Source organism: Euprymna scolopes, chromosome 33 (assembly GCF_053919585.1).
Source record: "Euprymna scolopes isolate OS-2025 chromosome 33, ASM5391958v1, whole genome shotgun sequence".
Lineage (NCBI taxonomy): Eukaryota > Metazoa > Mollusca > Cephalopoda > Sepiida > Sepiolidae > Euprymna > Euprymna scolopes.
In genome coordinates this window covers 91,495,708-91,516,883 of record NC_136514.1, presented here as the reverse complement: position 1 = coordinate 91,516,883, position 21,176 = coordinate 91,495,708, and the positions used below count along the sequence as shown (strand labels likewise).

Below are 21,176 nucleotides of genomic sequence, written 5' to 3'. Positions count from 1 at the left end.
TGTTTGTACACATCTTCTAAAGATCAAAATCTCCAAAATTTCTTGCTAGCTTTTTTCTCACTTGAATATTTATTCTTTTCTGGCTGTATTTTGCTCTATTAATTATGGTTGTCCAACTAAAGACTTGCTTTTAGAAGTAATTTCTATGTATTTTATTTATTCCAGGTTTTATTTATGGCATGTTTAATTTTTTTATTGATGTGTTTATATTGTCGGATTTTTAACCAACGAAAATAGAGGAGGATTGGTAGTTTAAACAACTCAAATATTAAAACCCAAATTTGATGGGAAAAGGATAGAACAACAAAAGTTTTAATTGAATTAATAAAATAATATTTCAAATATTTTCAAAAAAAGAGTAAAAGTTTTTAAATAGTATTTAAAAGGTTGAATGCAATGGAAAATATGTTAAAGAATTAATTTAATTTCTATTAAATAGGAAAAATCTTTTTTGTAAGTTTTAGAAGACTTTAAAATTGATACATGTTTTTAGTTGTGGGATCAAAAATCAATGGATACGTGATGTCACAAAATTAAATCAATTATAAATAATAGTACATCTGCAGGTATAAAGAAAAAGAAATAATATGGGTCAAACATAGGTATGTAAAATTCCAAATGGCTTCCAAATTAGCTTGCCAAAAATAATTTGTCTATTCTGTAAAAAATATCTCTTCAAAAATCTTTAAAACTGGTGTCACAATTAAAAGAGGATAAGTCCTAAAAATATGGGTCGCTGGGGTTTGTTGAATATAGACAGTGTCGCACAAACCAGCTTGCAATATGGCAATACCTTTAGAAACACTTCTATGAAAAGCACTCTATCCCATGAACAACTTGTTCTTCACTTCTAATTATAAAACCCAATACTTTCAAGGCGTGCACTTTATGAAGTAAACACAAAATAGATATTGGAACCATGAAATAAGCCTGTCTGATTCAATGCTTACCTAACATTGAACTACACCAGCACATACTGTTTGACTATTCTGCAATATTGCAGCATCACTATTAACTGGATTGGTCTATCCAATTTGCAACTCGTACCCCACTGATAGTTTTCTGACTAAATATCATCCAAGCCTAGACATATGCCTAATCATCTGAACCCTAGTCCCTCACCAGAAAACTTGAATCATGCAGTTCGCTCGTTATGTTGTTGTAAGCACAAACTTTATCCAAGCTACACACATCACAGAGCACAGTTGATGCACATTAGTAATCATAAGAGAAAAACAGAAACAAGGACAGAAAAAGCATTCACTACTATGACGACATGTTTTCTTTAGACGTGTCGGATTTATTAACTGCTTCACTTGTTCTAGCTCTTTTTTCTCAATAATCTAGTATTCTTCATGAATTCACTATTCAAGTATCTCTTTATAATACATCATCATATTCCAGTACGTTTTACCCAAAACTATTGGCTTGTGAAACTCTATTCCTGTTGTGTTTTTCTTACCTACAACCTTGATCTTTCTAGACAAAATTAAATAGGTACTTGTTGACTTTGCATTTGTTGTTTTTGATTTTATATCAAGTTGCTTCATAACCTGTTTGTATACGGCATAACCACATTGACACATCGGTTCCTCTTGCATCAGCGAAGTCAAGTAATGTTCAGCATGGTCAGTACCAGGTGACCATTTAAGAAAGTAGGCAGTGTATGTAGGTGGACGTTGACAGTTTGCAAGAGCTGCAAAACCTTAATGTCATTCGACTGAGAACCGCTTGTGATTTCCATACTCCAATGAAACTTCCATCTAAAATAAAGAAAGTAACTGTTTAATTAATTTTATTGAAGTGGATTTAAAAAAAGCAATAAGATCTCTTGATTAAAGGAAATACATAGTTCAAATCAACTAAGAAATGTCTGAAAAGACTGTAGTTTAAAAAATGGAAAGAAAATCATTAAAAAAATATCAAACTAATAAAAATTTTGACAGTTTAATTATTTGATAAATGTAATCGGATCAAGTAAAGAATAGATACCCCGTAGCAGACGACGCCGCCTGGCGGTGCCAGGCGCACATTTCAACTAACACCGGTGATACGACCTTGACATTGGCACAAGCACATGGCGTCGGTTGTTTTTAAACACGTCAAATAGCAAACATGCTTGAATATTCACCAGCATTTTTTTTTTTAAATATATTTAGAAAACTTTTGAAGATTTAAAAGAAAAAGTATATATTTACAAAACATTTTTTTTTTTAAGTAACAAAACGAACGTATTTAAATAAAAGATATTTTAATAAATGGGTGTCTCCTTTCTGTTTCAATATTTATTCTTTAAAACATTAACTTCAGCGACAATTAATATATTTTCAAAATAATATTTTGAAATATTACATTTTTACGAATATTCGCGAGCAAGATTTTTTAAAAAATAAAAGATATTATTGAAATAAATGGGTGTCTTTCTGAGTGCGTGTTTAATATATTTACAGAACTTTTTAATAACTATTTTATTCTTTTTATCAAACAAAAATAGAACTTTTATAATGACATATATATCATGGACTGTTTCGAAATTTTAAAATTAAAGTTAGTTTTATTTAAAAAAAAAAAAAAAGACGAGATGTTTTTTTGTTTTTTTTTCAATCTATATAATACTAAAACTCTATGGATCTTGTATGTTTGCAATCAGATTTCCGGTTTTCAACATCCGGTTGCGCATGCGTAAATAGCAACGTCTTCAATCCGTTATTCCAATTCCGGAATTTTTATATCGCTTTTAATACAAACAATTTCATTTAATTTGATCAAATAGTTTTTTTTTTTTTTTTAACGGCTAAAAACATTCAACTTCGTAAAGTCTGTCGCAGTTTCAAAAAAACTCCTCCCTTTTAAAAAAACAAAAGTAAACAAACAAGAAAAACAACACTCATTAATAGAAGCAGCGGCGGTGAAAGAAAACACCTCTCACTTTCCCTCTAATAGATTTCAACACTCCTACTCCCTCTGTTTTCGTTACGTACGCGAGAAATCTTTAATTCATGTCATTATAAATAAATAATTTTATAAAATCAACCGTAGTTTTTTTTTTTTTTTTTTTTAACGGCTAAAAACATTCAACTTCGTAAAGTCTGTCGCAGTTTCAAAAAAACTTCTCCCTTTTTAAAAAAACAAAAGTAAACAAACAAGAAAAACAACACTCATTAATAGAAGCAGTGGCGGTGAAAGAAAACACCTCTCACTTTCCCTCTAATAGATTTCACCACTCCTACTCCCTCTGTTTTCGTTACGTACGCGAGAAATCTTTAATTCATGTCATTATAAATAAATAATTTTATAAAATCAACCGTAGTTTTTTGTTTTTTTTAACGGCTAAAAACATTCAACTTCGTAAAGTCTGTCGCAGTTTCAAAAAAACTTCTCCCTTTTAAAAAAACAAAAGTAAACAAACAAGAAAAACAACATGTGGAGAGTGTTTTTTTTATTATTCTGTACTTTCAACTAACAATTTCATTTAAAAGATGATATATCAAAATTTGAATTTAACTATAATAAGGATTATGATACCTGTTCAGTGCATATTTACCTATAAGTATGACCAACCACTTATAATTCAGTAACTGTAATTTAAAAAAAAATAACAATTATAATAAACAGAACGACTCATAGAAATCTATCTATATTCTTTTTTCATTTTAATATACTTTCATAGAAATGCTTCTGTTATGTAAAAAAAACTATTTTCTTTATGCCACAAGTGTCACGCTCATACATGAATTCCATAGCTAATATAACGCCGTGACCCAACGGGTCACGGGTGGTCTAGTTAAATTATAAACTTTATTCAACAAACTTTTATAGACATAAAAATAGACTTTATAGATATTTTATAATAATTTTTTAAAAATATATTTAACGAAAAGTTTTTTTTTATCATTTCATTGTTGAATAAAATTTCAAAGTAATAAATGATGAAAAAAATAATATCTCGAAAAGAAAAAGCCCCCCGCCTTTTTTTTTTGTTTTGAATAAAACTTTAATTTTAAAATTTCGATGTTTGAAAAACAGTCCATAATATATATATTTCATTATAAAAGTTCTATTTTTGTTTGATAAAAAGAATAAAACAGTTAATAAATAAAAAATAAATAAATAAATAAAAACAGTCCATTAAGTTCAAATAAAGACTGAATAAAACTTATAAAAAAAAGTTTCATTCTATACGGTTTTGGCCATTTTTTTGTACGTTTTTATATTTATTTAAAGTGAGATGTATGACGGTGGTCAGTGAAGGAGAAATCCTTTTAGGCCGAGGCAATTTTTATGCATAATAAAATCACAAGTATAAACAATCGAGATTAAAAAACTATATGATTTTATTCACATATCTTTTTATAACTTTTATTTTTATAAAGATGAAATGTAGTATCACAAGATAGAAATCTTTTTACAATTTTTATTTTTATTTAAAAAAAAAACGCACTCAGAAAGACATCTATTTATTTAAATATCTTTTATTTAAAAAAAAAATCTTGCTCGCGAATATTCGTAAAAATTTAATATTTCAAAATATTATTTGAAAAATATATTAATTGTCGCTGAAGTTAATGTTTTAAAGAATAATTAAATAAATATTTAATTGTCTTAAAAACGCACACAGAACCCCACCCCCACAAAACACGGTACATAAAAATCAATCTTGGTCGCGAAAATACGAAACAGAAAGAGACACCCATTTATTAAAATATCTTTTATTTAAATACGTTCGTTTTCTTACTTAAAAAAAATGTTTTGTAAATATATACTTTTTCTTTTAAATCTTCAAAAGTTTTCTAAATATATTTAAAAAAAAAAAATGCTGGCGAATATTCGAGCATGTTTGCTATTTGACGTGTTTAAAAAACAACCGACGCCATGTGCTTGTGCCAATGTCAAGGTCGAATCACCGGTGTTAGTTGAAATGTGCGCCTGGCGGTGCCAGGTGGCGTCGTCTGCTACGGGGTATCTATTCTTTACTTGATCCATGTAATCTAAGTAAGTCTAAAATGATAGTTTGTATAAATATGTATGTACAATCTTATTTTCATTAAAATTTTGGTTACATTTTCGAACGAGAGTAAAGTCAATTATGGAACACAGTGACCATTGAATGCACATGAAATATAAAATATGAAAAGTCAAATAAAAAAACTAAATTTATTCTTTCTTCCAGTACTAAAACTTAAAACCCAAAGAAATACAATGTTTTTATTATCTGTGTAGCATAATTTAAAACTTCATCATCTTACTGATATGTGGTTATAAATAATTTTAACATTCAGCTAAATTAAAGATAACAGATATTTCTCTTTAAAATAATTATATTGGAATAAATTGACAAATTGTTAATATATGAGATGGAATAGAAAATGTAGTTTTCACAAGCAAATGTCTGCATCAATCGATATGTGTTAGTTGTATTGTCATAAAATATTTGGTTAAAATTTAAATAACATGGTTAAGTTAAATGTTTAGTATCTGTTTGTAGTAATTATTGAGTCATACTAATATTTGAATATCAAACATTCAACACGTTGATAAGTTCAATGCCTCTCATTACGAATACTTTTTTGTTCAGATGATCTAGAGTGAACAGATTTTTTTCAGTCAGGGTAATAGAAACGGAGTTAATTTTAAAGTCTAGCAATCCTAGGGAGACAACTATTAAGGTCGAAGGCTTTCCAGCATTTAGAGACAAGCAGAGAAGGGTCAAATGTTGCTGCTTATCATGTATTGTGGGGTTATGTACGTCAAGGAGTACAATTTCTTGGAGCTCATCATAGAAGAGTCAAAGTACATGTAAAACAGACATAGAGATGCAACATAGCAAGCATAGGTGCGATATCTTAGATTTGTAACCCTTTTTAAACCTTGTCTAAGACGAAGATAGATGTGATAATTACATCACTCTAGATGTAGCAACATTATTTAGTGCATGTGACAATGTCACATCTCACATTCAATGTGAGATTTTTTAGACATATAGGATACTCGCAAGTCTAAGTAATTTTCTATAAGGGCGAATAAAAATCACCTTTTTATAGTGTCCTCTGTAATATCCTCAAATTATTTTTTTAGTGTATTTGATAATTAGTGAATTAAAAATTTGTTTACACTGATAGTATGAGATAAACATTAATCACACTGATAATAATTTTATATTCACGTCAATTGTGAGTTAATTGATATATTTCTTCAAACAAGCCTAAGATCTTAACAATAGGATTTACAAACTGCGAAATATATGAGAGAAAAACAACAGGTGTAAAATTGCATAAAAAAAGTTAAAGTATAGAATATTACAATAGCTTTTCCAAACATACTAGTGACATTTTGGGCAAAAAATGAACCCTTTCAGAAAATTTCGATATTTTTAATAATTTTTTTTAATATTCTTCTGTTGGCGATATATAACTGTGTGTGCTCGATTAAGGCAGAATCAATTACATGCAGTAAAACCTTTTTTGATGAACGTATTGAAGTTTTCTATTTTTATATAAATGTTTAACATAATATTAAGATGCATATATATGTCACTATTTCTTTTTTCACCATGATGAAAATCAAATAAATGCTAGGCAAAATTTTGTCGAAACTATATCCTAAGAAACAGCTATATCAATTTGTGTTGTTATATATAGGAGTCTTATTATAAGTGATTCTTAGAGTCTTAGAGAGTCTTATTAAGAGTGATGTTGCGTTCTGTGTTCGTGTTATGAAGAGATTCACATACATAAAATGTTCATACTTAGAAGTGTAGAAGCTCTTTGAGTGAGGAGATAGTGTTGAGACAGTCTTAGTGTTCACATTGTAGATATGAGATGTAGAGACATTGTGTATGTAAAGACATTTTAAAACACAGGATATATAAGACATATAATAACAATTTCACTTTACCTTTTGTTAGAATTACAACACAAAGATGACGTTTATAAAAACACATGATGGGTTTATTTCTTCTTTGACCGGTCGGTGTTTTTCTTAGTCAGGAATTCAAAGTTTTACATTCTATGTTTCAAAGGTGACCGTCTCGCTTCCAGACGTTCGACTGTCCATCTCTCGACTCCAGACTGTCGTCTGTCGTCCTCAGAGTCTCTATCTTAACTCTAAAGTTTCTAACTATATCGAGAACTTCCCATTTTCCATGACGTCATACACATGTTAAAACATGTGTGTTCTTTCACGTGTTCTGGAAATGCGTGTCCAATACATTTTCCTTTGTTTACAAAAGGAATTTTAACCTATATTTCCAGTAACCTATATTTCCAATATGTTAAAAACATGTTTATTAAATTATCCTATAGTTGCATTCCTCATTCAATTTCATAACAGAATTGACAAATGCACATTCTTTTTCTTAAAACTATTTTATCTCTAAGCTAAACAATTGTTTGTTTTTACATTCCATTTTCTAATTCTCTCTCGCAATCTATTTCTAAACCTAAATTACGAGGTTCGAATTTCGTCTATTCTATTTCATTTTTACATTTAACTAAATCTATTTTTATACTTACATGAAAGGGAACAGCCCTTATCATGTAACATCCCTTTCTCTCATTTTTCCAAAAAAAATGCACGCACGTTTTTTTAATTTTAGTACATTTTCTTTCTATATAAACACTTGGCTAAGAAAGATCAGACACCATAAAACATAACCGAAACTTTTTTTCCAAGTCAGCCCTTTTTTCAACTGACTTCATAATTTAATTTTTTTTTATACCAGACTCTTTATCTGATCTCCCTGGCATATCTCTTTTGGGTGTAGGTTAGTACCTCCTATAACTCACGTCAGCTGCTTCTTCCAGCCACCCTTATGCCGTAAACTAAGGTCTAATTTTACCTCTTTACAAAATCGACGACTCTTCATATAATTGTGCCCTTGATTCTTTCTTCCGTATGGTTCTTCTATTAATTTGAGCTTTGTTTTCGTTTTGTAACTTATCTTTTTGGGACATACTCAAAGCTCATTTACTTAAATCTTTCTGGTTGGCTTCTGAAGTTTAAGATATACCTTTTTTTCACACTGATTCGCTTGGATTTCCTTGCTTGGACTCTTGGAATTTGATGAAGACCTAGAAAATATCAGCCCTAACTAACTAACACCTTTTGCGCCACAACACCTTAATTGCGCACTAAATTCTATCTAATAGCCCGATTTTTTGTGATTTTTCTTTTCTCTCACCAGAGCTTCCAAGATCCAGCAGATATATCCCACATTTATGCCTCTCTAAAAAAAAAAAAAACAAGGTTATATCTTTCTTACGTAATCTATGGTATATTTTTGCCTGTCTCTCACCTCATTAAGCTATATGTGATTGCCTCGGTACTACCTATCATCGGTTTACTGGTCCCCTTAAGAATTTTCGTATTCTTTCCAACGCCTGTTTAAGTAAGCCAAGTCTTACCACTTGCTTGGAGTCGTTACGTGCGACCAGCTTATTTTAAGCACTTAATTAACACAGGTTCCCAAATTTTTCGTATAGGGGCACATCTTGTGCTTATCAATCCCTACCAAGTCACTTTTCTTGGAAAAAAATTGATAAGATCTCTCTAAAAAAAACAAATGCTAAAAAAAACATCTTTCTTACGGCTTATCACATCTAAAAACTCTCCAAATACCCGTTTACATAATTTTAATTTTTGTCCCCCTTCTAAAATTCTAACTGAATCTGTAAGCCAATGATACGTCTTAACTAGTTTTATTTTCTCCTAGACTGTTTAAATCTAATGTATATTTACTAATGACTTTGAATTCCTGCTGTGAAAATAATAACATTTACATTAAGTACAAATTTACAATATTGTTCAATATTGTGAGAAAATAAAAATAAAAATAAAAAAAAAGATTGCTTACTTGGTGGCGCCGGCCTCGAGGGCGGAATTCTAATCTGAGTGATTGAGAGGACGAGTCTCTTATAGACTTGGAGGAGTAGGGGGGGCACAATTCTTCTGTTATAAAAGAATTGTGTCTCTGACTAGTACCAGTTCTGTTAATGACTTACTGGTGAACGGTTGGCACAACTTAGTTACTCGCTACTCGCTGTACTACAATACTTGTTACTCGACCCAGTACGGGGGGTTGCATAGGGCATCCTTTGCAACCCCTCGGAGCTTACGCTATCACCGGGTAATCTACTTTACCCTCTAAACAGTTTTTTTTTTCACATCTTGCAAAGGATTTGCTGCTTACTCTTTCGTTGGTTAACTACTGTCATGAACATCACGAAAGAGCAGCTCCTACGCAGAAGGGAGTCATTGACTCAGAAGATTCAGGGACGACTGAGGATGTGTCGTGATGGAGTTAGGCCATCGGCATACTCATTCTTAAGGATGGAGATTCGACAATTCATTGTCGAGTTAGAGACTTGTATCACACAGCTGGAGTTAGGCTCCTTTGATGAGAGTACACCTGCCGAGATTGAGGGTGCTTGGCTGCCTCAACTGAAGGATTATTATGAAGACTTGGGCGATTTGGATCAAGCATACCGACAGCCAGAGCCCAGCCCTTACTCGGAATCTGCCTTTGAGTTCTCAAGGGCTTCTGCAACTACCGGGAGAGGTTCTTCCTTCATTGTTAAACCCCCACGTATACAGATCACAGGACCTACATTTAGCGGACAGGAAATGGAGTCCGACCGCATGAGTTTCAGAAACTTCTTGACTAGGTTTGAGAACTGCGTGATCAGCATGGCCAATGATGCCGACAGGTTCAACTTCTTGAAGTGTTCACTCTCAGACAGAGCCTTGAGGCTGGTAAATCACCTGAGTTGCACTGACACCAATTACCAGCAAGCCATGGCTATACTGAAGAGGGAGTATCTGGACCTGGATGAAATCATTGACCAAATATTCCAGGATATTCTGGACTATGTACCGAAGAAAGGTGGAGCCCTTTTTGAGCTGGGGGACTTCGTTTCCAGGACGGCATCGCTGTTGGAAGAGCTGGGGAATTCCTTTTCGTGTGACTTTTCTGTGGACGATTCTGGCGGAGCCAGACTGATGGCTAAGATTCTATTTAGGAAATTTCCTCTCGAATTGAAAGGGGAGATAATAGCGCTAACAGATAGACAGGTGTTGCCTTTGTCCTCCATATTGAGACTAACTGGAGAAGCAATAAAGAGATTGCAGATTAAGGGCGGTGCCTCCACTGCATTTACATCAACAGTAAGACAGAATACGTCTCAAAAGTTTGGTAAGGGGAACACTATTACTCCTTCTTTTCATGTGGATGTGAACAATGCAACTTCAACCGGATATTCCCGCACGTTGCCACCCATTCTCTCAGTTACATTCTCTTGTGGACCAAAGACAGTGTCAGTGAATTGCCTACTGGACACGGGTAGTGGGCGGATATATCTGGCGGCAGATGTACTGAGAACTTTGTGCCCAATCGAAACCCTTGGTGTCAATTGTCAGCTGAGATTGTCTACCTTTCTAGGTGAGTGTCAGCATGGGTTCACAGAGGTAGTCCTGGGAGTTGACTTGGGTTCTGGAAGGACTGTGACATCTCCTGTCTTGGTAGCTGATGGTATGGACTTGTCGGTTCAAGTGGCCAACCTGGAATCTCTATTGCTTGTCTTTCAGGATGCAAAATATGCTTTGGCCAGCCAGTTTGAGACCGGAAGGGATTTAATACCGATCAAGGGAATAATTGGGTTAGACCTGATTGAACACCTGGACTCATTGAAGCTGATCCCGTGTTTGAATGGATGGGCCTTTGCAACCCAGCCTGGATTGGTCCCGTTCGGAGCAGTGGACTCTTTTTTCTTGGAAGATAAGCCCCTCTCTGAGGTTACTCACCTCTCGTTTAATTCGGTGATGGAACATACCCCCCAGGTCGATGCATAAAGCCGTTTCACAAGTAAGTCAGATTCTACCTTTTTAGGCGACTACGTGTGAAAAGAAAGAAAAGGCTTGAAGTTTTGTTCCAAGTTCTGCAGAAGGGCAAGTCCTGTAGAATCAGCAGAAAAGAAAGTCCTGTAAAGTCAGCAGACGAGCAAGTCCCAAAAAAATCGCACACACTAAAGTACTCTTAAAGCTGCAGCAGTTCATCGATCCGATCACACTGACGTCGATCCTAGAAAGACACCCCCATGTTCCAAGGTAAGGCATGACCCGCAGACACGTGGGCGCTTCCTCCCTTCATTTTCTTCAACTCTACAATGTATCACATTTATGCTTTGTCCTTGAAACACAATCAACATACCTGGATCCCATGGCGGAGTGCTTTCCTGACAGTATGGTGCAAAGAGGACTAGAACAAATGTTTACGTTGGAATCTCTGGGGCTTCCCAGTCAGGAGGACTTTTCTGATTACGATAAAGTGCAGATGAAGCGATTTGAGGAAACTGTAGAGCTTCGGGATGGAAGCTATTATATGGAGCTCCCCTGGCATCACGATAGATTAGCCAGAGTCCCCTCTAATCATGCAACTTCCTTGCATGTTCTAGACCGGGTGGCAGCAAACTTGACTAAAAGAAAAATATATGATGAATATTTGGAGGTGTTTCGTCAGCAACAGGAGGACGGTATAATTGAAGAGATTTTTCTCTCCCCTCAGGAGTTCGACAAATATGTGTGGATACCACATAGACCAGTTTTCAAGTCGGACCCTATGGCAACTACCAGGATCAGACCAGTGTTCAACTGTAGTTTGAAGACAGGAGATGGATTATTGCTGAACGAAGCAGTATATTCTGGCGTTAACTTAACAGGGGACATCTTAAAGTTGTTGTTGGCCTTTAGAGCCAACAATTATGTGCTCCTAGCAGACATTCGCCGAGCATTCCTAATGATTCGGCTTAAGCTGGAGGCGGATAGGAACCGGTTTTGCTTTTTTCTTAAGCAAGGAGATTGTTTGCGCTGCTTCCGCTATACCACCTTGATATTCGGATTTACCTCAAGCCCATTTGTGTTGGGGTGCATCTTAAAATTGCATGCGGCAAAATACCCTCAGGATGCTTGCCGCAGAATGATGGAGGATCGGTTTTATGTGGATAACCTTGTGGCATCCGTGGCAGACGCAAGTGAGCTTACTACATTGTATTCTCTTGTTAGAGAGCGTTTGCTGGAAGGGGGCTTTGTTATCCAGTCATGCAACTCAAACAGTCAGGCGCTCCGCACTAGGATGAAGGAGGATGGTACTCTAAGTATCCATGAAGAGGAATGGGAGAGAGTACTGGGCTACCGATACTCCCCACATTCGGAGGAGTTGTACGTCGCTCCGGTAAAGTGCAATCCTAACGTGACAACTAAGAGAGGTGTTCTTTCCGAGTCAGCTAAGGTCTTCGATCCATTGTCCCTATGTCTCCCGGTTACTATCCGCAGTAGAGTGCTAATCAGGTCCATGTGGAAGAATGGTGCAGATTGGGATGATCCACTCCAGCCGGCAATCTTGAGCGATTGGAGAGAACTAGCCAGGGACCTTTCAGGATTGTGACTTCCGTTTTTTGCGCAAGGTGCTTATGGCTGGGCTGCCTGGAGATATGTACCTGTTTTGCGACGTATCCAAGGAAGCATATGGGTTTGCCGTGTATATCGTGCAAAATTGTCAGTCATCCTTATTATTTGCGAAAACTAAGGTGGCACCTATGAAGGACAAGACTTTGCCTGTGTTGGAACTAATGGCCGTTTTCCTCGCCTTCAAGTGTCTCCCCACAATCCTGGACAATTATGAAGGATTTGTCCCCGAGAATTTGTGTATAGCCACGGATGCACAGGTGGTCTTGTCCTGGATTTTATCTCAAAACATGGCTAGCAAAAATGTTTTTGCAAAAAATAGACTTAAAGACATTCTGCAGATGAAAGTGGAGTTGGAGTCTCGCTATGGCTTGAAGACTCTCTTCAGATATGTTGATAGTACACTCAACCCGGCGGATTTGTTAACAAGAGGATTAACATTGAGAAAGTTCCAATCTAAGATGGAATTTTGGTGTTCAGGCCCTTCCTGGCTATGCGAAGGAATATCTCAATGGCCAGGACAGGATATGCCCTGTTTGAGTGAAGTATGCCAGCGAATGACCCACAGTTCAGCGAATTGTTCTTTGATCCATGATCAAGAGTACACTTCCGCCATACCTTTTCAGAGGTTTTCCTCATTCTCTGGTTTACTGACTGTTACTGCCTTGGTGTTTAAGTTCCTAGCCATCCGATTTAATCGACAATGGGACTACAACTCTAAGGCAGCGATCTACCTTATGAAGACAGTGCAACGGCAAGAATTTCCCATGGAAGTGGAGTACCTAAAGGAGCCGAGTGGTAAACCCATGCCAGTTAGGGTTCGTGCTCTGGATCTTTTTCTGGACCCTGACGGTTTGATTCGATCTCGGGGAAGAATCAACCAATCTTCCCACTTTGGTTATGAAGTTAAAAACCCCATTCTGATAGGGAAACATCATCCTGTTACCAGACTAACCATTTTGGATTGTCATGAAAGGTGTTGCCACCTTGGAACTGGGTCAACTCTAGCGGAGTTGAGGCGAAGCGGTTATTGGGTCCCGCAGGGTCGACAAGCTGTGAATAAGGTACTAGCTGTTTGTGCCAGATGTAAACGTTATAATTCAACGCCAGTGACGCCGAATGCTGCTGCTGCCCTGCCGTCGCACCGTACCGATTTCAGAGTCCCCTATCAACACACTGGGATTGATTTTACTGGCCATCTTTGGGTGAGTGACGGGAAACGAGATACGAAAATGTATTTGCTCCTGTTCACTTGCTTGAATATCAGAGCAATACACATTGAAGTAGTTCCCGACATGAGCGTACCCTCTTTCTTCCAGGCACTGGTTCGATTTACTAACCGATATGGCGTTCCCGAAACCCTTTATAGTGACAATGCGAAAACGTTTATAGGAAGTGGAAAGATTTTCGACCGTCTCTCTCTTTTTACGGACTATCAAAGAAAATACGGTCCTTGTAAGTTAAAACTCAAAACCATTCCCTTGTTCTCTCCTTGGTATGGAGGAACATGGGAGTGATGTATCAAGACCATGAAGAACTGCCTATTTAAGATTCTTGGCAGGGGTAGATTGGATTACTTTACCCTTCTGACAGTGTTATCGGATATTCAGAGGTCTGTTAATAACCGGCCTCTTAATTACCAGGTGTCAGCCGACAAAAATGCTACTCCAATTACCTCCAATATGTTCCTTAAGCCCAATCAGAGCCCCGGGCTATTGATACGACTGGATAGAGAGGATAGAACAACCTTGTTGCCTCCCAGCAGGGAGAGGCTAATTCAAACCTTGGAACTTAGGGACCAATGTCTGACAGATTTCCACAAACTATGGTATGAGGAGTACCTGCTAGAGCTTGGAAGGAAGATTCCTGGTCGATCCCGACTCAGTACAAGAACCCGCCTCCAGAAGGATGATGTTGTGCTGATTAAGAGCTCTTTGAAACCTAGACCGTTTTGGGTCTTAGGAACTATTACTGAACTGATTCCAGGCCATGATGGTGTCGTTAGAGCAGCACGTGTTCAAAAAGGGGAGGGCTTGGAGGAAGTACATTCCCTGAAACATCTGTACCCCTTAGAGCTTTCTAGGACTCCTGAAGGACCTCCTGTTGCGGAGGGAGGGGAGACGTTGGGTTCACCCCCTAGTGTTGAGGAGCAGGTCTGGTTGTGTCCCCTGTGCAGCTCTCTGCAGCAGAATCAGAATATGATCGGGTGTGACTCGTGCAACGATTGGTACCATTTCTGATGTGTTGGTATCGACTCAGAACCTCCCAACAGGCAAAAGTGGTATTGCCCAGAATGCGTGCCCCTGAAAAAACGACGGGGTAGACCTAGACTGCTGCCTGCTTGATTGATATCTGGACTGATCAACTACTGCTATATTGTACTAACAGTTGTTTTTTGATTAAGTATTTTGGTGGTCTGTCATTTTGATGTTAATTTTTTTCTTTTTCTTTTCTCTCTTCTACCTTTTGTTTTTTTTCTCGTTTTTGTCGGGAGTGTGTGAGAAAATAAAAATAAAAAAAGAAGATTGCTTACTTGGTGGCGCCGGCCTCGAGGGCAGAATTCTAATCTGAGTGGTTGAGAGGACGAGTCTCTTATAGACTTGGAGGAGTAGGGGGAGGCACAATTCTTCTGTTATAAAAGAATTGTGTCTCTGACTAGTACCACTTCTGTTAATGACTTACTGGTGAACGGTTGGCACAACTTAGTTACTCGCTGCTCGCCGTACCGGGTAATCTACTTTACCCTCTAAACAGTTTTTTTTTTTCAAAATATCAATACATTTTCAAAAGGAAATACCTTAATACATTTAAATATTTTTCAAGAAAACAACAAAAAAAATAATAATAAAAATTCGTTACATTATACATTTCAAAAGTCCGTTAACACAAAACAAAAAAATTGTCTCTTTTTCAAAGACCAGAACAATTAAAACACACTAAAAAGCCGAAAATATTCTTTCGACTTTTGACACTAAATTGTTATTTATTTTGATTGACAATTTAACTCTGAACAATTCAGACATTAACACACATTCTTATGAATGACACTGTCATATTTTCTATTTGTGTGCGGCCGTATATTTCAAACCATATTATCCGAATTCAACAATTTTTCTCTTGTTTTTATTTTATTTATGAATGAAATATTCGTGGGTTGTTTTTTGAACTGACCGTATCTCTTTTATCATTCATTACGGCATATCGGCCTTTTTTTTTCTTTTTTTTAATATTTTCTTGTAAACTTTATATTTCTGTGTGCGTGTGTGTTCAAATTTTTTTTTTCTTTTTGTTCGCATTTCTGTGATCGTGTAATGTATTTTTCCGTGGTATTATTTATTTTTTTTTTTTTTTAATTATTTTCGACCCTTTTAAAACGTTGTGTTTCTTTTTTTTTATTTTTCCGTGGTAACCGAAGTTCTTTTTTTTTTTTTTTTTAACCCACCCATGCTGGGTGGTCTGGTCGCTTACGGCTCCAAATTGTATTTGTTGTATATATTTCATTATTATTATTATGATTATTCTTTTTGTTATTATTCTTATTATTCTTATTGTTGGTGTTATTGGTTCGTTGTTATGAAGTCTTATTAAAGGTGGGTCTTAGAGTCTAAGAGAGTCTTATTAAGAGTGATGTTGCGTTCTGTGTTCGTGTTATGAAGAGATTCATATACATAAAATGTTCATACTTAGAAGTGTAGAAGCTCTTTGAGTGAGGAGACAGTGCTGAGACAGTCTTAGTGTTCACATTGTAGATATGAGATGTAGAGACATTGTGTATGTAAAGACATTTTAAAACACAGGATATATAAGACATATAATGACAATTTCACTTTACCTTTTGTTAGAATTACAACACAAAGATGACGTTTATAAAAACACATGATGGGTTTATTTCTTCTTTGACCGGTCGGTGTTTTTCTTAGTCAGGAATTCAAAGTTTTACATTCTATGTTTCAAAGGTGACCGTCTCGCTTCCAGACGTTCGACTGTCCATCTCTCGACTCCAGACTGTCGTCTGTCGTCCTCAGAGTCTCTATCTTAACTCTAAAGTTTCTAACTATATCGAGAACTTCCCATTTTCCATGACGTCATACACATGTTAAAACATGTGTGTTCTTTCACGTGTTCTGGAAATGCGTGTCCAATACATTTTCCTTTGTTTACAAAAGGAATTTTAACCTATATTTCCAGTAACCTATATTTCCAATATGTTAAAAACATGTTTATTAAATTATCCTATAGTTGCATTCCTCATTCAATTTCATAACAGAATTGACAAATGCACATTCTTTTTCTTAAAACTATTTTATCTCTAAGCTAAACAATTGTTTGTTTTTACATTCCATTTTCTAATTCTCTCTCGCAATCTATTTCTAAACCTAAATTACGAGGTTCGAATTTCGTCTATTCTATTTCATTTTTACATTTAACTAAATCTATTTTTATACTTACATGAAAAGGGAACAGCCCTTATCATGTAACAGTTTTGCACTATTTGAGAATATTTGGTTATTTTTCATATAATTTTTAGGATTCATTTAATGTAATCATATTGACAACTATAAACAGAATACAAATATATGAATGCAAACACTGAAAATATTGAATTTCGTTTATTTTTTTACAGGTGTTCCTGATTGAACCAATTTATTGAAATTTAGTGGAAATTACCAAAAGTATGTGGATTTTGAATAGTCACTATTTTATATAATACAAGAAACCATAGCAGTTAGAAATATCTCGAAGAGTATATATGAAATATCTTTTAGAGAATGAACACCACAAAATATATTCTTGTAGAATAGAGTTGGGTTTTTGTTTGCATGAAATTATATTTGTTTCAAAACGTGTGAAATAAGAATATAAAAGTGAGAATAAAGTAGTATATTTTATGACAACATGTACTAAAAATGCAAGTAAAGAGTGAGGAAAATCCAGATTCTTATGAAGTGTGTACATATTCCCTTTCTAATAAATCAAATTTAGTGAAACATGAGCATGCACACTGAGGAAAAGCCACATTCTTGTGAAGTGTGTGGATATTCTTCTTCTCATAAATCAGATTTAGTGAGACATGTGAGAACTCACACTGGGGAAAAGCCACATTCTTGTGAATTTTGTGAATATTCTTGTTCTGATAAATCTAGTTTAGTGAGACATATTAGAAGAATTCACACTGGAGAAGAGCAACATTCTTGTGAAGTGTGTGGATATTCCTGTCATCAAAAATCAAAGTTAGTGAGACATATGAGAACTCATACTGGAGAAAAGCCGCATTCTTGTAATGTGTGTGGATATTCCGGTTCTGACAAATCAAAGTTAATGAGACATATAAGAACACACACTGGAGAAAAGCCACATTCTTGTGAAGTGTGTGGATACTCCTGTTCTCAAAAAGCAAATTTACTTACGCATATGAGAATTCACACTGGGGAAAAGCTACATTCTTGTGAAGTGTGTGGATATTCCTGTTATCGAAGATCAGATTTAGTGATACATATAAGAACTCACACTGGGGAAAAGCCATATTCTTGTGAAGTTTGTGGATATTCCTTTTCTCACAAACCAAGTTTACTGATACATATGAGAACTCACAATGGGAAAAAGAAATAGACACATTATTGTGAAGTGTGTGGATAGTCTTGTTCTCAAAAGTTAGATTTTGTGACGCATATGAGAACTCACACTGCTGTGACATTGCTAAAAAAACTGCACTCATTATCGATGTCACAGTCCCAAATGACTTTGGCCTTAATAGAGCTGAACGGGAAAAGATAACAAAATATCAGGACCTAAAATATGATCTAGAAACGACATGGTCTATGAAAGAAATAAACATTATACAGGTTCTTCAGAAATACTTGGAAGTAATCACTGGAAGACCAAGCTGTAATGAAATACAGTTAGCAGCCATAAGGATAATATCATCCGTTCTTTAAAGAGCCCTATAGGATATAAATTTAAATGATTACCGAATCAAGTTTTTGCCCCAAGAGGGAGCCCCATGGTCTTTTAAAACTAACTTAAGTAAAATATAAAAAAAGAGAGTTTGGTTTTGACAAATGTACTAAATGCACAATAAAATGATGGCAAAGGACAAAACCTGGATGTCTTCAGTTCAATGCCGGCTTTATTGAAGACTTGTTATCTGCTATGGTTTCAGGATTATTGACTGGATTCAATGTAACATCAATAAGCTAGATACAAAAACCAGGAAACTTCTAACTTCACATAAAATAATATCCCAAAACCAACCTATCAATAGGATATACTTATCATAAAAAGAATAGATCTGTGCTTCACTAAAATAAACCATGCATATCGAGCCACCATATATGGCGCAATCATCTTGACATATTTGTTCTCACCAGATCACGCAAGTTAAACAACGTTACTTCTAGCGAGTACCAGATGGGTGACCATTTTGGAAAGCAAGGCATTGTATGTATTGGAAGGTAAAATATCAGGTTGGGAAACTGGTGTTGTCTATCCTCCTCTCAAGGGTAGATGGGCCTCTCTTAAGCCATAGTAGGCAACTCATCTAGTGATGGCGTCACAATAAAAAATATGCTTGATAGCCCTAGCAAAGCATCAAGTATTCAGCTACGGACAAGCTTTGAATTAGACTACAAACTAGTGTAGTAAGTTCAATCTCGGCTGTTGCAGCATGTTACATTTTTTTACATTACATCTAAGGTTCAATGGATACGACAGTGGAAATGGTGAGTGACCACCATGAACATCCACTCCGACTAACTTCAATCATAAAACTTGCTGGAAAATATAGGGTGTCACACTGGAAAATACTGCTGAAATTAATGATGAATCAGCCACTCAGATTGTAAAAAAGAAAAGGAAGAAATACACAGAGGTAGACATAAGAAAACAAGGATGGAAACAACATAAAAGAGCAGAAAAATTTCTGAAGGAGCTTTAGTATCAGTATATAGACAAGGATGCTTCATTTTAATTGCTCAATAATGTGAGATTTCCATTTGATGAAAGAATATTCATTGTAGTCAGTAAAGATCACAAAATAACAATATTAGTGAGACAATGTGAGAACTCACACTCCTCGAGTGTCTAAGGTCTCTCTGTATAGGGGTTTGCCAGAACAACTTGGCATGAGGATACTTTTCTCTAAAAGTAAACTCCGACCAAATAATCAAAATCACATTTTGTATTCGTAGCCCAAATAAGATCTCCTCACTATGGCTAATTTACATTAGCTTTTACGAGGAATGGTACACCTTCTCCAAGTGATGTTACCTCAAGTAACAGCACAAAGCTGGATACTTCACTAGACTTGATAAACTCGTGTCCTGGAATCCAGTGGCATATCATCAGTTTTTGCCGCCAGAGACCGTCGGAAAATTTGACCCCCCCCCCTGGCATATAATGATTTGTCTCCCCCCCCACTGACATATAATTACATGTTTTGCCCTCGCCACTGGCATATAGTTACCTGTTTTGCCCCCCTCCTGCTGGCATATAATTATCTATCCCCCCCCGCATACTGCTGGCATATAACAACCTGTTAAAACCTTCAAAATTCAAAAAAGTCCTCAAAATATTTATTTTCATTGAACTAATGTTTACACAATTTCCTTCAGATTAATGTTTACACAATTCACCTTTTTTTTATTTTAATTTAATAATTTCTTTTCAATAATTTAAATAATAATAAGTATGTAAACATTAATCTGAAAGGAATTATGTAAACGTTAATATGAAACAGAAGAAACCAAATATTGTTTCAAAACAAAAACGTATAATTCAACTTATAAAAACATGTTAAATAAAATTAATTGGCTACACAAACAAATATAATAATAAATTTAAAGGAGAACATTTGGACGCCTGAAAATGTTATGAAATGATAAAATCATTTTAATTTACTTTTTTATTGTTGTTAAAGTCCGAATTTTCACAAAAAAAATGGCTGAATCAAAGAGAGGATAGTCTGATGTAGTTTTCTTTTCTTTTTCTTCATAATGTTATCATTAAGAGGTCAAGGCTCTCAATGAGAAAAAACGTCTTGTATTGGGGCTTTTTGACATCCTTGTGTGTAATCGCTTGGTTTAAGCGCAAAATTTAAAAAAGGGAAAGTCACACATTTTAAAAAACATTTTTTTAAAATTTAAATGAGAGTATTTGAAATTTGAATTTATAAATGTAAATGAGAACATTTGAAAACATGAAAAGGTTGAGAAAGGATAAAATCATTTTTATTTACCTTTTTATTGTTGTTATTTCCGAATTTTTACAAAAAACATGGCTGTATCAAGGAGAGGATAGTCCGATGTAGTTTTGTTTTCTTTTTCTTCATAATGTTATTATTAAGAGGTAGAGCCTCCCAAAGAGAAAAATAACATCTTGCATTCGTGCTTTTTGAAATCTGTGCGTGCAATCGCTCGGTTTAATTTGTTGTTGCTTATAATGTTTCAGTCCTTTATAAAAATAATTTAACATTTTTTTAAAGCCTGTATTTATGAATTGAAAATAAGGTTATAAATTTATTTTTGTAAAAGTAATATCGCAAGGCATCAAGTCGGTTGAAAATTTACAAACATACTTTTCATGTTTTTTCAGCAAAGTTATCAATAATTCTATCAAAATTCACTCTATCGACAAGGTCCTTCTCTATGGAGAGGATTGCCAAGCCTTGTCTGGCTCATTTTTGATTGAAAGTAGTTTCTTATGAGTTTCAGTTTCGAGAAAGA

General features: G+C 35.1%; 1 long non-coding RNA gene across 1 annotated transcript in view; it reads left to right on the top strand.

Annotated features, from left to right (window-relative positions):
* LOC145258360 (uncharacterized) overlaps positions 1–20,688 on the top strand; it is a 36,481-nt gene extending 15,793 nt beyond the window's left edge. The window contains exon 2 of the long non-coding RNA XR_013864098.1: positions 17,081–20,688. This is a non-coding gene — a long non-coding RNA (uncharacterized LOC145258360). The remainder of the gene's footprint in view (positions 1–17,080) is intronic.
* Positions 20,689–21,176: the final 488 nt, after the last annotated feature.